This window comes from Genypterus blacodes, unplaced genomic scaffold, assembly GCF_046128005.1.
Source record: "Genypterus blacodes isolate CSIRO-AG114 ecotype Tasmania unplaced genomic scaffold, CSIRO-AGI_Gbla_v1 ptg000017l_1, whole genome shotgun sequence".
Taxonomy (NCBI): domain Eukaryota; kingdom Metazoa; phylum Chordata; class Actinopteri; order Ophidiiformes; family Ophidiidae; genus Genypterus; species Genypterus blacodes.
Genome location: NW_027466831.1, coordinates 579,081 through 591,563, shown reverse-complemented (window position 1 = coordinate 591,563; position 12,483 = coordinate 579,081). Strand labels below are relative to the sequence as shown.

Genomic DNA, 12,483 nt, shown 5'->3' with positions numbered 1-12,483 from the left:
AAGCTGTTTTTTTTTAAATATGTTTCAAATAATATACTAGTCGTTTGTTAACCTCTGATACAGAAGAGATTGTGTCAGTTTATGTTAGCAGCTTTTTCTGATAACCACTTGTGTGTGACCTTTTATACAAACTGTTTCATTATTGTGAGTGACACCATATGCTATCAAGTGATAAAAGACATTTCCTTTTCTTCAAATGATGTTTTTTTTTTAAAGTTTGCTCTCTCTTCCAAAGATGAAGCACTCTCACCAGCCAGTAGCAGTGGATGACGATGTAATCTCTCTCCTGACAAATGAACCTCTCTGCAACAAGGAGCCGGCGCAGGGAGCAACAGGTTCAACATGGCTTTGAAGCTGAAGGAAACAACTGAAAAGGGCAATTGAATTGGTTTCGTTTGTCAGGTTTCTCTAGTTAAACGCACAGAAAATCCAACAAACACTATTACACTACTACAAAATACAAGATGGTGTTATGAGACACAGACAACAACAAGATAGAGCACACTGGTTAAAACTACCAAATCATTTATTCATATCATCACAAAAGCATCTCAAGAGTGAAAAGATCATCATCAAAAATCATCAAAGTAAAGGATTTATGCACAGGAGAATTGGTAGTTTCTGATTTATTGTGTGTGTGTGTGTGTGTGTGTGTGTGTGTGTGTGTGTGTGTGTACTAAGGGAAAAGAATACATGAAATATGCAGATCGTCAGGAGATAAAACAACACGGGAAAATAATACATTGTGAGAAAACCCAATATGAATACACAGTAGTAAGATATAAGGTGGAACTTCATTCATTTTAACAAAAAAATATCCTGCATGTCTGTCTGATATTTACTAAATCAGGTAGATGATGTCGGCCACAATTTGAGAATGTGTCAACCTAGTTTCATCAGCTTTAAATACCTCACATGTGACGAACAATTGATATGAGTCGATTTCCATTTGAAATATTTTTTGGTCAAATGTGTTAATGCTGTTATTTGTTCCATCTGTTATTTGTGCCCCCTTGTTATTAAGCCTTCAATGTTCTGTTGGGTTTTTCCCGCTCTCCTTTGTGTGGACATTATTTCTGTCATGCTGTCTCTATCCCTCATTATTTGAAAGAGCTGCTGAAGTTGAATCTCTGTTTGGGTGGGCCCTTGATGAAAAACCCATTAATGCTGCTCCTATCGGGGCTGAGGTCAGGGCAAAAACCTGGCCACGCAGCCACACACAAAGCCATAAAGTCTAATGTAGCAGCTTCTCATCTGGCATCTGTGGATGAAGTGACGCTTGAGAAGAATAACTGTCCCGGTGTCTGCAGACCTGTTGAATTAAAGGGGGCATTAACTGCTTCTTCCCCTGCATTATTGATGCCCAGCTCCAGTGCTGAGGCCATTATGCCTCCGCTTTTTTTCCTCTCGCAATTTTCTGGTAGACGCCCCACTGTCTTCAGACACACTTCCGTGGTGAAGGCGAGGGAAGGTTCAGGCTGAGGGCTTGCCATAATCCCTACTGGGTGCTGTTATTTTAAGCTGATACACCACAATCAATGCCTTGTTGAGGCATGTAGCGCCCACAGCTCTGCTGCCTTGTGTGAAGAGAAAGTAATCACTACATGACAAGTGCAGAATGATGATTGTTATGCAAAGAACCACCCTAAACCTTAACAGGCAGCAATTTTTCCCTCTGTAAGGTGTCAAATCGCACAATGCAGACACGTTCTCTCATTGGTGCACATGAAAGGGTCCTCTTCATGACATCAAAGAGGCTAAATCTATGTTGTCTTTTATTAGATTTGGATGCTAAAGTCAGTCACTAGTCAGGATTTCCGAGTCACTCCCGAAATCTGTCACCTACCGTGTTTGCAGCCGTTTTCTTCAGTTCTGTAACACAAACTAATAATATTGGCTTTATCTCCTCTCCCACAGCTTGAGACACCTTACCTCACGGTTGACCTCATCCTGTCATATGATTTAATGAGCTGTGCTGTGTCACAAACCACAGTGTCAGGGGTATGACAACACGGGTCTATTGAAAGCACTAAAGATTAATGGGGTCATCTCTACTCGCTGTGTGTCTGCGTGAAAAAGCGAGACAGAGAGAGAGAGAGAGAGGGAGAGAGAGAGAGAGAGAGAGAGAGAGAGAGATAGAGAGAGGGAAACTTGATGAGTTGGTAGACAATCATACGACGGTGTAAGCAGAATCAAAATAACAGCTTCTCTGTCCGTAAGCAATTATGAAGCTATGCTGGCTTCTAAAGTGATGATGCCTGGTTCAGGTCAACGTATCTGCTCAGACTTTCGCAGCACAGACTGCTCAGTGATAATGGCCTGACATTTTTTGGATTCAGTCTCCTGCGATTTGTTTGCTCTGCCCTTTGATTCTGCTTGTCTGTGTGTATTTGTGTGACTGTGTTTACTGAGCTGTCTATAAGGGAGGATGGCTTCGGGTTTAGGATGATAACACTCACTGGGTGTCCAAAATCAATCAAATCCAAACCCAAATGTTTGCCTCTCATCTCCACAGGCTATTTCGTAGCCTTGTATTGATTATTCCTCCCATTCCTCCCTTTTGGGGGACAGACGAAAGAGACTGCTTGAGAAATTGAGAGATGATAATGCAATTACAGGGGGGGGGGCTTTTTAGATCAGGCGGTAATGCTCGAGGAAAAGAGGAAGTTTGATGTTGGAGGAAACAGATAAATTATCAACCTCAAGAGTGCTCAGGTGGCTAATGCATGTCATAACACCCAAGGTCTCCTCAGCAAATCATTCTATGCAAATCCACAGAGCCCGTACAGCTTCCAGTACCCCTTCATCTAAAACCACAGTTTCCACTTCATCGCAATACATTTCCTTCAATTCATTCAATACAGAGGCCACAACGAGTAATAGTGGTTACATTTATAAACATATAATGGTCTTCAACTGAAACTGGGCCCAAGAAAGTAACGGTAATTGTTTTTGTGTCTGATGCTGACCCACTCAAGTGGACACAATCATCCGGTTATTAAGTGAAGTCGGTGTGAAAAAAACAAAAAGAAGTGGCTGATACTTTTCTACATGGCAAGATCACCGCCGACCGCTAGATGGCGCTAATACACCAGCGCAGCACCGGCTTGGCTGAGCCTCCAGTCGCTCCTCGGACGCGTCAAATCAGCTTCGAACCGCACGGAGACGTTGCCAAAAAAACGCCGAACAGCAGCAGCCGGTGTGTGGACGGATCGTAAGCCGCGTCATGCCTCAATCCACAAACTATGAGTGAAAGTCCGGCCGGTCCAGCTCCCGAGGCGCCCCGGCGGATAGGAAGTTCCGAGGAAGAGTCGAAGGAGCAACTTTTATAGACTTTCAAGTCCACTGCGTACAAGTCTCCAGCAGCCCCAGCAGCCAGACTTGTGTGACCCCGGGATTGTGCGTGTGGAGTGCGGGGACACCGGGCCAGGGTTCGCTCGCAGGTTATGTGCGGTTCGGAGCTCCACGGAGCACCGAGGAGAAGAAGAAGCGCTCCCTGCTTTTTGTGGTTGATAATGGAGAATAAATGAGAGGGACGTTTACCTGGATTAACTGACAGCTCAACGACAGGTAGGTCACGAAACACACTTTACTCTCTCCTATTAGTGTATAATTTAGTAGAAATTGTTGATTAATTTATAGGAGGTAAACATTTTTTCTAGCAATGTCCAAAAACAGCCCGCGTGACTGCGAAATAGCCAATAAACCAATTATATCAATGAACTAATATGATTAATCAGACATTAATCCTTGAATATTAACTTGAAAGACAGTGAGTGACTGGAAACTATAAAGATGACTCGCGTCCGTCTACTGTAGGCTGGCTTGTTACATTTTCAACTACAGAGCAAACAGAGTGTCAGAGCCTCTCATGAAATCTCTGCTTATAATGGAAATGAAATGAAATAAAATAACCTGAGTTTTGTGGCAATTTTTTATGGCAAAGTTCATGCACAGAAGTTAGAGAAGAGGGGATATAATCAATCTATCTATCTATCTATCTATCTATCTATCTATCTATCTATCTATCTATCTATCTATCTATCTATCTATCTATCTATAGCACATTGCATCGCCTTACATAGCAGTATATTAGATCTATTTCTGACTTGTCAACAACGGTGCATAATTCAGTCTGCACCTGATGCTGTGTTGTTGAAAGCTGTGACGGTGGCACCAAACCTAAACATGGCTCCCCCACATCAAGTCATGATGTGGAACTGGAGCGGATCTCCCAGCATGTGGCCCTATGTCCTCCTTCATTCCCTGTGATTCCGCACAACTCCAGAGAGCTCCAGCTAAGCAGCTTGTTTACCACTTCAGAAAAGCACAATGCTGGGTCTGCTTGGATTATGCAGGAGACACAAATGGTTCTGTAGAAAGGAGCGATTATGATTACGCCACCGTGAATCCTGTTCTTCTCTCCCCCCCCTCCTCTCTTTTTTTTTTATATCTCACTCCATCTCCTTGTTCGTCCCATTCTTTTATCTGCCCTTCATCCCCTTGACAAGCATTGTGCGGTCAGCTGTTTTTTTCTGCCCCTCAATTAGTGCTATCATCGCATTTCATCCTGCGGAATACAGGGATGGTAATAACCTTACCGCTCCTATTGCGTGGTGATACAATTCTGCAGTGATTAATTGAAGTCCCCTCAGAGAGTCAGAGGAGGCGTAGATCTTTCCTTTCACACTCACTGACAGGCAGCCCATTATATTGTTTTATAGATTGCCGTCAGTAGCCCTTGAAGCTGCCTGCGGCCCACTGTTGTTCTGGAGGGTTTTATTGTGCAGTGTTATTGGTAGGTATTGCTGACAGGCAGAGCAAAGGCCACCGTGGGATTAGTGGAGATGGGGTCCCCGTGACAGTTCCACTGTATTTGACAGAAACACTTGAAACTTGGAGAGATTTTCACGCTCTGCAGTGGCTGTTGTGAAAAGTGGAAAATTGTAATGGAGCTAAAGGCTTGAAATGCTCCTGCACCTGTAAGCGTTACACCCTTGCCATATCGCACTAAGACATATTCCATAACAAGTGGGGAAATGCAGCAAAACACTCAGCAGCTCTGCAAAACAGCCATTACCCAACTCACTGCTCTCACACGGAAAATAGACACATTACCTTACAACTCAGTCTTCTTTAAAGAAAAAACGCCATCACATCGATGAGGTTGCAGAAGGAAGGAAGGGTGCAGACTAAAGCCTGGAGTAGGCACTTGATATGCACGAACCGCCAGGTGAATTCCAGAGCAGGAGAACAGTGTGGATAGAGGCTTGTTTCTAGTTTTAAGGAGGCACCTCGGGCAGTATTTGTGTTCTCCGCCAGCGTTTTGCTCGCCCTGTCAGATCAATATGCCATAACATGAGAGTCTGGCTTGTGTTTGCAGGCGTGAGACAAGGCAAATGCAGGCACTTTACTTTTTTACACACTATATTTAGGTACAAGCTCGAATTGGCCCCTGAAGTTCGGAAGGTAATGGGAAACTGTAACTCAAGAGTGTTGTCCGACTCCCACCTGACCCAACATATACCATCATGTCTAGGATCTGAACCGTAAGTGTAACCTGAAAACACGCCATTCTTATTATAGCATCTGTCATCACCAAAATCAGTAAGAATCCTATAATCCAGAGTTGTGTCATTCTTTCATATCAATGCCATGTACGGCGTATTGATTGAAGTGCTTTATCACGGAAGCCCTTATCAACAGAAGCCTCATGTGTATCTTATAAATTCTTTCTGTATCCAGCCTAGGCCTGGAATGTGAAATCCTGTGGTAGTTGCGGTCGTACGAGCGAGATCACAAACTGCAGCCCTTCCAAAAGCCTCACATCTGTGCCTTCAGTGTGTTTCCGACAGTGTGGGCATGTCAGACGTGTCGCATGTATACAGTGCGTACGAATATGACGCAAAACACTGCAGCACCACGAGTGAACCATGAAATCCTGGACATTGCATCATTATAGAAACTCCATATTCGTCGCCAACCCTGCAGGTTTGGCTTAAGCGGAACAATAAAAAGTCAGCCATCTATCTACATGATTACACCCGATTTCAGCAACCTAGGATTCCCCGCTCGGCGGCGTTCACAGGCTAATGTGTTTAGAAAGCACAGTTTGTTCCACCTCTCAAAGCACCAGCTAGAGCTGCTGGGGTGAATCCTTTAAGTGTTTAAAGGGAATTTTCAAAGCCTCACCATAGCGAGTGAAATGCAGCAATGTGACGGCGGTGTGGTGCTCTGCCATGTAAGGAGGCGGAGGACACGGAGAAGAGCACATCCCATGTTTTATAGATGCCATTTATAGGAGCATGCCCAAGATAGGCTGGCTGCAATGAACTGTAACCACGACAAAACACCAAGACAATAAACAAACAAATTGGTTTCCTGCAAGCCAGCAGTGTCCCACTCACTCGCGACCAGGCTGATCCTCGCCCGTTGCGGCAAACAGTTTTTCGTCCCTTGAGAGATTAGGCCGAGAAGAAGAACCCCGTGTCTTATTTGTTTGTGCTGATTTGTTGTGTGTTTGCTTGTTTGGTCGTATGTGAAAGTGTGAGGGTGTGTTCGGAGTAGTTATGCACACATGGAAATGAGTTGGAACTTCATTGTTCCTTTAAAAAGAAATGTTTCTCAGCCTTGCACATATTCCTATAGCTATGTTACACCCACATCCTATCATAACAATATGTTTAGAGGGCTGAAAGGTCAGATGCCATCAATAGGCTGATATTTTTCATGGATTCCCATGAGGATGCAATCTGGATTTCAGCAAATACCAAAAACTATTGCTTCCAAAAATGACATACTGCTGCTTTAAGATTGTCTAAACATTTTCTTAGAATTCACCAAGGATCCAGTGTGTCTCTTGTTGAAGGGTGGATTAGGGTTGAGCACACACAAGTGTTTGAACATGATCTAGTTCACCATATGACATAGTTTCTTCTTTTTATTTTGAAATGGAATATGACAAATTTGCTTGTTATAATTTTGTTTTGTCAAAGTATAACACAAACAAGCAGACTGCTCACTTTCTCCGAGTAGATGCGAGCCTGCATGACGTGCGGCGGAAGAATCAGGCGACTCTGCCAGGGAATCTGTGGACAGCGAGGTTTGAGTGGAGCGAGCCCCTGCAGAGCTTAGGAATCCGCTCTTCCATGGAGGTGGCTTTTAGCTTTGTCTGGCATCTCGCTCCCCCACTCTCTCTCTCTCTCTCTCTCTCTCTCTCTTTTTCCCCCCTCTTTCTCTCTCTCCTCCATTCCAGCTTTCTGAGGTAGTCGGTATCTGGCAGCCTTCACTCTCAATACTGTGTCATTGCGTTACTGAGTTCCCATCAACTTCTTCGCCAGCGAGTCAGCGAGGAACTCAATCCTCCAAACCCTCAAGCATCCGCCAAGTGAAAAGGATCTGGAATTGCAGATTTTGAGGAGCCCACTTCTAAACCCTGTGTCCCATGGGAGAAAGGGAGGAAGCTCTCATTTATGCTCAGAAATTTCTCCTCCTCCCTCTTGCATCGAGTCCTTGGGAATGTGTACTTTTTTTGTACCCCTCCTGCTCTTTCCCTGGTGTTGTCAAGCTCCACCTCACACCTGCAATTATTAGGCTGCAATTTGAATATAAAATTGCAATTACAGGGTTCTAAAAATGACTCTCCTATTTTCCCCGCTTGTTATTTCTTTGTTGAGGAAGAAAGGAGGCGAAAACGCAACCGCGTCGTGATTATAATTAAAGGAATCCGAGTCGATGAAACTGGCTATTATGGTGAAGTCGCCTCCATTTGCTTCACAGCCGACGGAGGCTGAAGTTGAAACAACGTGACTTAATCAATGATTTTTCGGTGGGCTTGTCTCGATTTGGTGACCTGGTGGAGCAGTTGCCCCGGTTATTCTTTATCATCCTCATCCTCATCATCATCTTCAGATTCAACAATGGCAGAGACTTCAAAGAAAGCTTCTATCTTCAAAGAAATGCGCCCGTGTCATTAAATCTATTTGCGAGAGGCCAAGATCTGCCACTTGATCTCAATGTGCAATATAGAGAACGAGGAACAGAAATGTAGATAGTTGTGATATCTCCCTGCGAAGGAACAGCTCCAGGGTACAGCTGCAGTCTGCGCGGCTCTTTCATCCGCTCTCAAGCGCCTCCCCCGTCTGTCACACAAGTGCACTGTGTGTTTGCTCGATATATACATGCAGAAATGCTGTAATTGCTGTAATTATAGTTTTCCCTGTTTGATTGATGACCTCTGCTTTACTAATGGAAGAAGTGCAGTCTTATGTGAGAGCGGCACAAAGGAATGCAAACAAGTCACATTTTTATGCAACTGCCTAATCTTTTGTTGAGTTTAGAGTTTAGTGTTTCTTTTCTACACCTTCCCCCTTGTGACTGCCGCTGTGTGTGTGCAGTACATGGAGGCGTTTTCCCGCTGCTGCATGTCTCTGATGCTGAGATTGTTGTCCTTTTTCAGGCCACAAGAGGCTTTTTTTTTCAGCTCAACATCAATTTTCAGATACAAGGCGGAATTATAAGCCTTGGGATGGAAAACAATTTTGTTCGCTCGCTGTTCTCCTTTTCTCCTCGCACACACACACACACTCCAAACAGGGAGCACGCGCGCACAAAACACACTCCTTCGCCACGCCGCCCGGGTGACTAATTTCTCTGGGGCTTTGGACTTCGGTGCGAGAGAGGGCGAAAAGGAGAAAATGAAAGGGAGAGGGGAGGCAGCGGTGCACCGGCAGCTTAGAGGAGGCCGCCCACATCCAAAGGAGCCTGATAACTCCTCTCATCTTCCTTGTTTGGCTGCCTGTCTGTTCTCTCTCAGCACCGACGTGATCCCAGAACACACAGCAGGCTGCTAGCGTCCTTGGGACTGTGTCAATTTGATCACTGTTTACTTTCCACTTTTCAGGTATTGGAGACAAATCACAAGCAATGTGCCCGTTGCTCCCATCTGTGAAGAAAAAATGAAATCCAAGTGTGCTGTTTTTGCATCCAATTTATGTCCTCTGCACAGGATTCTTTGGAGAGGAACGACTGCTAATCAGTAGGGCTTTGTTTACGCTCGGTGTCCCGTTGACAAGTGGTTGTTACAAATATCAGCTGTTGTGGTGTCACACACTATGCCTTTGAAAAATGCATGAAACTGAATTACGCTTCGTGACATTTATGTACTACAAAGCTGCCATTTAATGCAGATGTGTATCCAGGTATTACATGGTCTGTCTGACCTGATCATTACAGGGGAGGTTGCGGCTTCTATCTCTGATATCTGCTCATAGAAACCTCTTGAAAGTGTAGGTTGCATGACGGAAAGGAGCGCCATACAAACACTTTCATGAAACTTTAATGATGAAAGCTGCTGTCTGAAATGGAAACATTTTTCACTATTAAGTCTTTAGTCTCTCCCCTCTGAATGAGCTTTGTCCTGATGTGCCTGACGGTGTGAGGCAACAGTGTGAGGGGTTCAGGTTTGTGTTTTTGGTGGGTGGGGACCCGCCAGGGTGCTCAGACTTTTTGACAGCACGGCAATAAACCTGAGTGATGGTTTGGTGAAATTGTTAATCAGTGTGACCTGAATTGTCGATGTGCAGGACATTGTGGTGTGTGAGTGTTTTTACTGGCATTATCTGGAATTTCAAGGCAGTGTGACAGGAAGTGTAAAGGTCTCATCTGTAGAGATCTGATGGTAATTCTACAGTGTATTCTAATTCTAGCTCTGTCCTGAAATGTTAAATAGCCTTAGAATTCTAATATTATGTTAAGATTATTTGTTAAAATTATGATTCAATATTAAAGATTATTATGTAAGACTACTTAAACCAGATGTTGCTATGGACACTCCCTCAGTCCCTTGAGATTTCTCTCCATTGATGAGGAATTGAGTTATGCTTGGATTTACTGTGAGGGGTATCAAAGCCAACACACACTGCATCTTCATTTGCTTGAGGTTTGAGGCAGAGAGTTGTGTGTGTGTGTGTGTGTGACCACAGGCCTGCCCACTCCAACCTAAACTCACGGTCCTAAAAGCACGTAAACCTTATCGTTCACTTATTTAACCAAATCTAATGACGCGACGTAGCAAGTTGTCCAAACCGACGCCCTCCTGCTTCACGATTAGAGACAAAATGGAGATATTTTCCCATTCCCCCTCTTGTTCATCTCTTAACACCACTTCCCTTGGCACTAATTCATTTAAACTTTTAAAACAGGGACCTCAATTATTCATGTCCCCCAGCTGTCTGCGGCCCTGGACCCCTGCCTCCCCCGCCACCCTAACACAAGAGTGTGTGTGGATGGACACATTCCCAGGCTGCTCATTAATTGATGCTTCGGTTGACGCCAGAGGTCTAATGCACTCCTAGAAGGTGGCCCCCGGTCCCTCTCTCACACAGACGGCACGAGTGTATTCACAGAAACAACACGCTGTCGTGGAGGCACGCTGGAATGGTTCACAGTGTGTTTTCACCCCACCGGCTAAGAGCAAAGTGTGGATTAGATAAGGGGTCAGATCTCAAGGAAAACTCCATGGTCATCTAGCAGGTGCCTGGACTGTTATGAGTGGACAACACACATTTATTTCTTCTGTCCTTCTGTCCTCCTTTCATTTCTCCTGAGTCGAGCCCCACATTCTCCCTGTCAGCCCAGAGTGTGGGTGGCGGTTACCTCCTCTGCCGGTGCCTAATTTAAAGAGCAGGCGCGCTGTGGCAGAAAGGGAAGGTTCAAGAAGGTCACCCTTTCTCGACGTTCGACACAGAGCAGAACATGAAGGGTGAAGCAGGATGAGAATTGAAGTGATTAAGAACTGCAGAAATCACGCAAGAAAGACTTTCTGTCGTTTCTGCCGTTAAGGAGGGGAGATGACAGGAGCAATTGGCTGTCTGCTTTTGCTCAAGTTCAGTCTGTATCATTTTGTAATTGTGTTGCAAAAGAACGATAATAATTCAGGATGGGAATGAAGCGCAAATTTCAAGAAATCGTTTTTGCTGACATGCTGAATAGAAGGGATTTACTAGTCTCTCTCATGTACGCCTGAACTCGGTTGTGGCTCGAAATCTTCTTAGGGTCTTTCTGTTTTGAATTGGTAATGTCCTGACCCTCATAACAAGGTGTGGAGAAAAAAAAGGAGTCTTCATTCTTAAGTGCTTCATTCTGAAATACAAAGCCTGAAGTCCAGAATCTGTCATGCCAGCCTGACCACTGTATTAGAACTCTGTGAGAGAGAAATCAATTCAGGAAATATAGAGGCAATTATTTTGTCTCCCACATTCGCTGACAAAGTAGCAGCGAACCGAGCCAAGAAGAAAATACAGAATTAAAGAGAAGAGAATAAATACATCTCCACTGTGGGGGTTTGGGGACTGTATATAGAACATGTGGGAGATTTCAAATCCTTCATTCCCCTGCACAGCATCAGTTATTAATTTGAACTGTGAATGTTCTGGATTTGCTCAAAACTGTACTTATATTTAAGATTCTGGACTCTGACGTGTGTGGAGTGTTGAGAATATCAGTTTACACTCGTCTGTTCTCTGTAATTCATCTGTAGATGTGTATCCAGGCCCAGCAAGTTCATTCTGAGTTATCTTAGCTTAGACCATAAAATACTATCTGGTGCCCAAATTGTACAAATGAAATTAAAATGTGTTAGGCTCGTTTCCACAATGGTGTCGGCTCATCCTGATTAATACAGCTAACCGCACCATAAATAAATAAATCGACTGACTACTGTGAAATCACCTTCATCAGTACATTTTTATTATTGAAAACACATTCCTAATTAATTTCATCTGTCGCTTTTCCTCATTAAATGTGTGAGATCTGGCATTTTCTCCCTAATTGGATCTGAAAACATCATCCCATGTAGGTCTCTCATGCAGAGCCTTTCCAGCTCTTATTTTCCTCTCAAATGAGGTGTGCCAAGATCAGCTGTAAGCCATCAGCAACAGAGGCCAAATGGAAGGGTAATATACTCCTCCTTATGCAAAGATGCACAGCTGCCATCTCTGTATTAGCATTTGGGAATGACTCAAGCCTCATAATCCTCGGGATAATTAAAAAGGGCATTTTCCCCTGTATGGCCTATTATCTGTAAATGAGGTCTATAAGAAGTGAGAAAGAGAGTGTGTGTGTGTGTGTGTGAGAGAGAGAGAGAGCAGCACAAATCGAGAGGGAGCCGATAGCTTGACAGTTAACAGTTTGTGGAGCCTCCACAGCATTAATGGTGTGTGACTTGACAGACAGTGATTCAGTATTAAGATATGGCATATCTTGGCCTGCGGGCCCCTTTTGCACAACTGGGACAACAGAGTCGAACATACAGTTGGACATTTGCATTACACAGAGGCTTATAACGGCCTCGTGTTGGAGCCCAGCCAGCTGGAGCACGTCCTTTTTCTAGAGTATATTCTGTGACATAACTGTACTATTCTGACAGATTGCAACGGCATGAATAAATCCTCTCTGAAAAGGGAAGAAAATTAAACAATTCTG

The 12,483-nt window shown here is 44.1% G+C and overlaps 1 protein-coding gene across 1 annotated transcript in view; it reads left to right on the top strand.

Moving 5' to 3' along the window:
* The first annotated feature begins 3,159 nt into the window (after nt 1-3,159).
* The window catches only part of tafa3a (TAFA chemokine like family member 3a), a 61,149-nt gene continuing 51,825 nt past the window's right edge, over nt 3,160-12,483 (top strand). The window contains exon 1 of the mRNA XM_076141194.1: nt 3,160-3,570. The gene's annotated coding sequence lies outside the window, so the exon portion shown is untranslated. The remainder of the gene's footprint in view (nt 3,571-12,483) is intronic.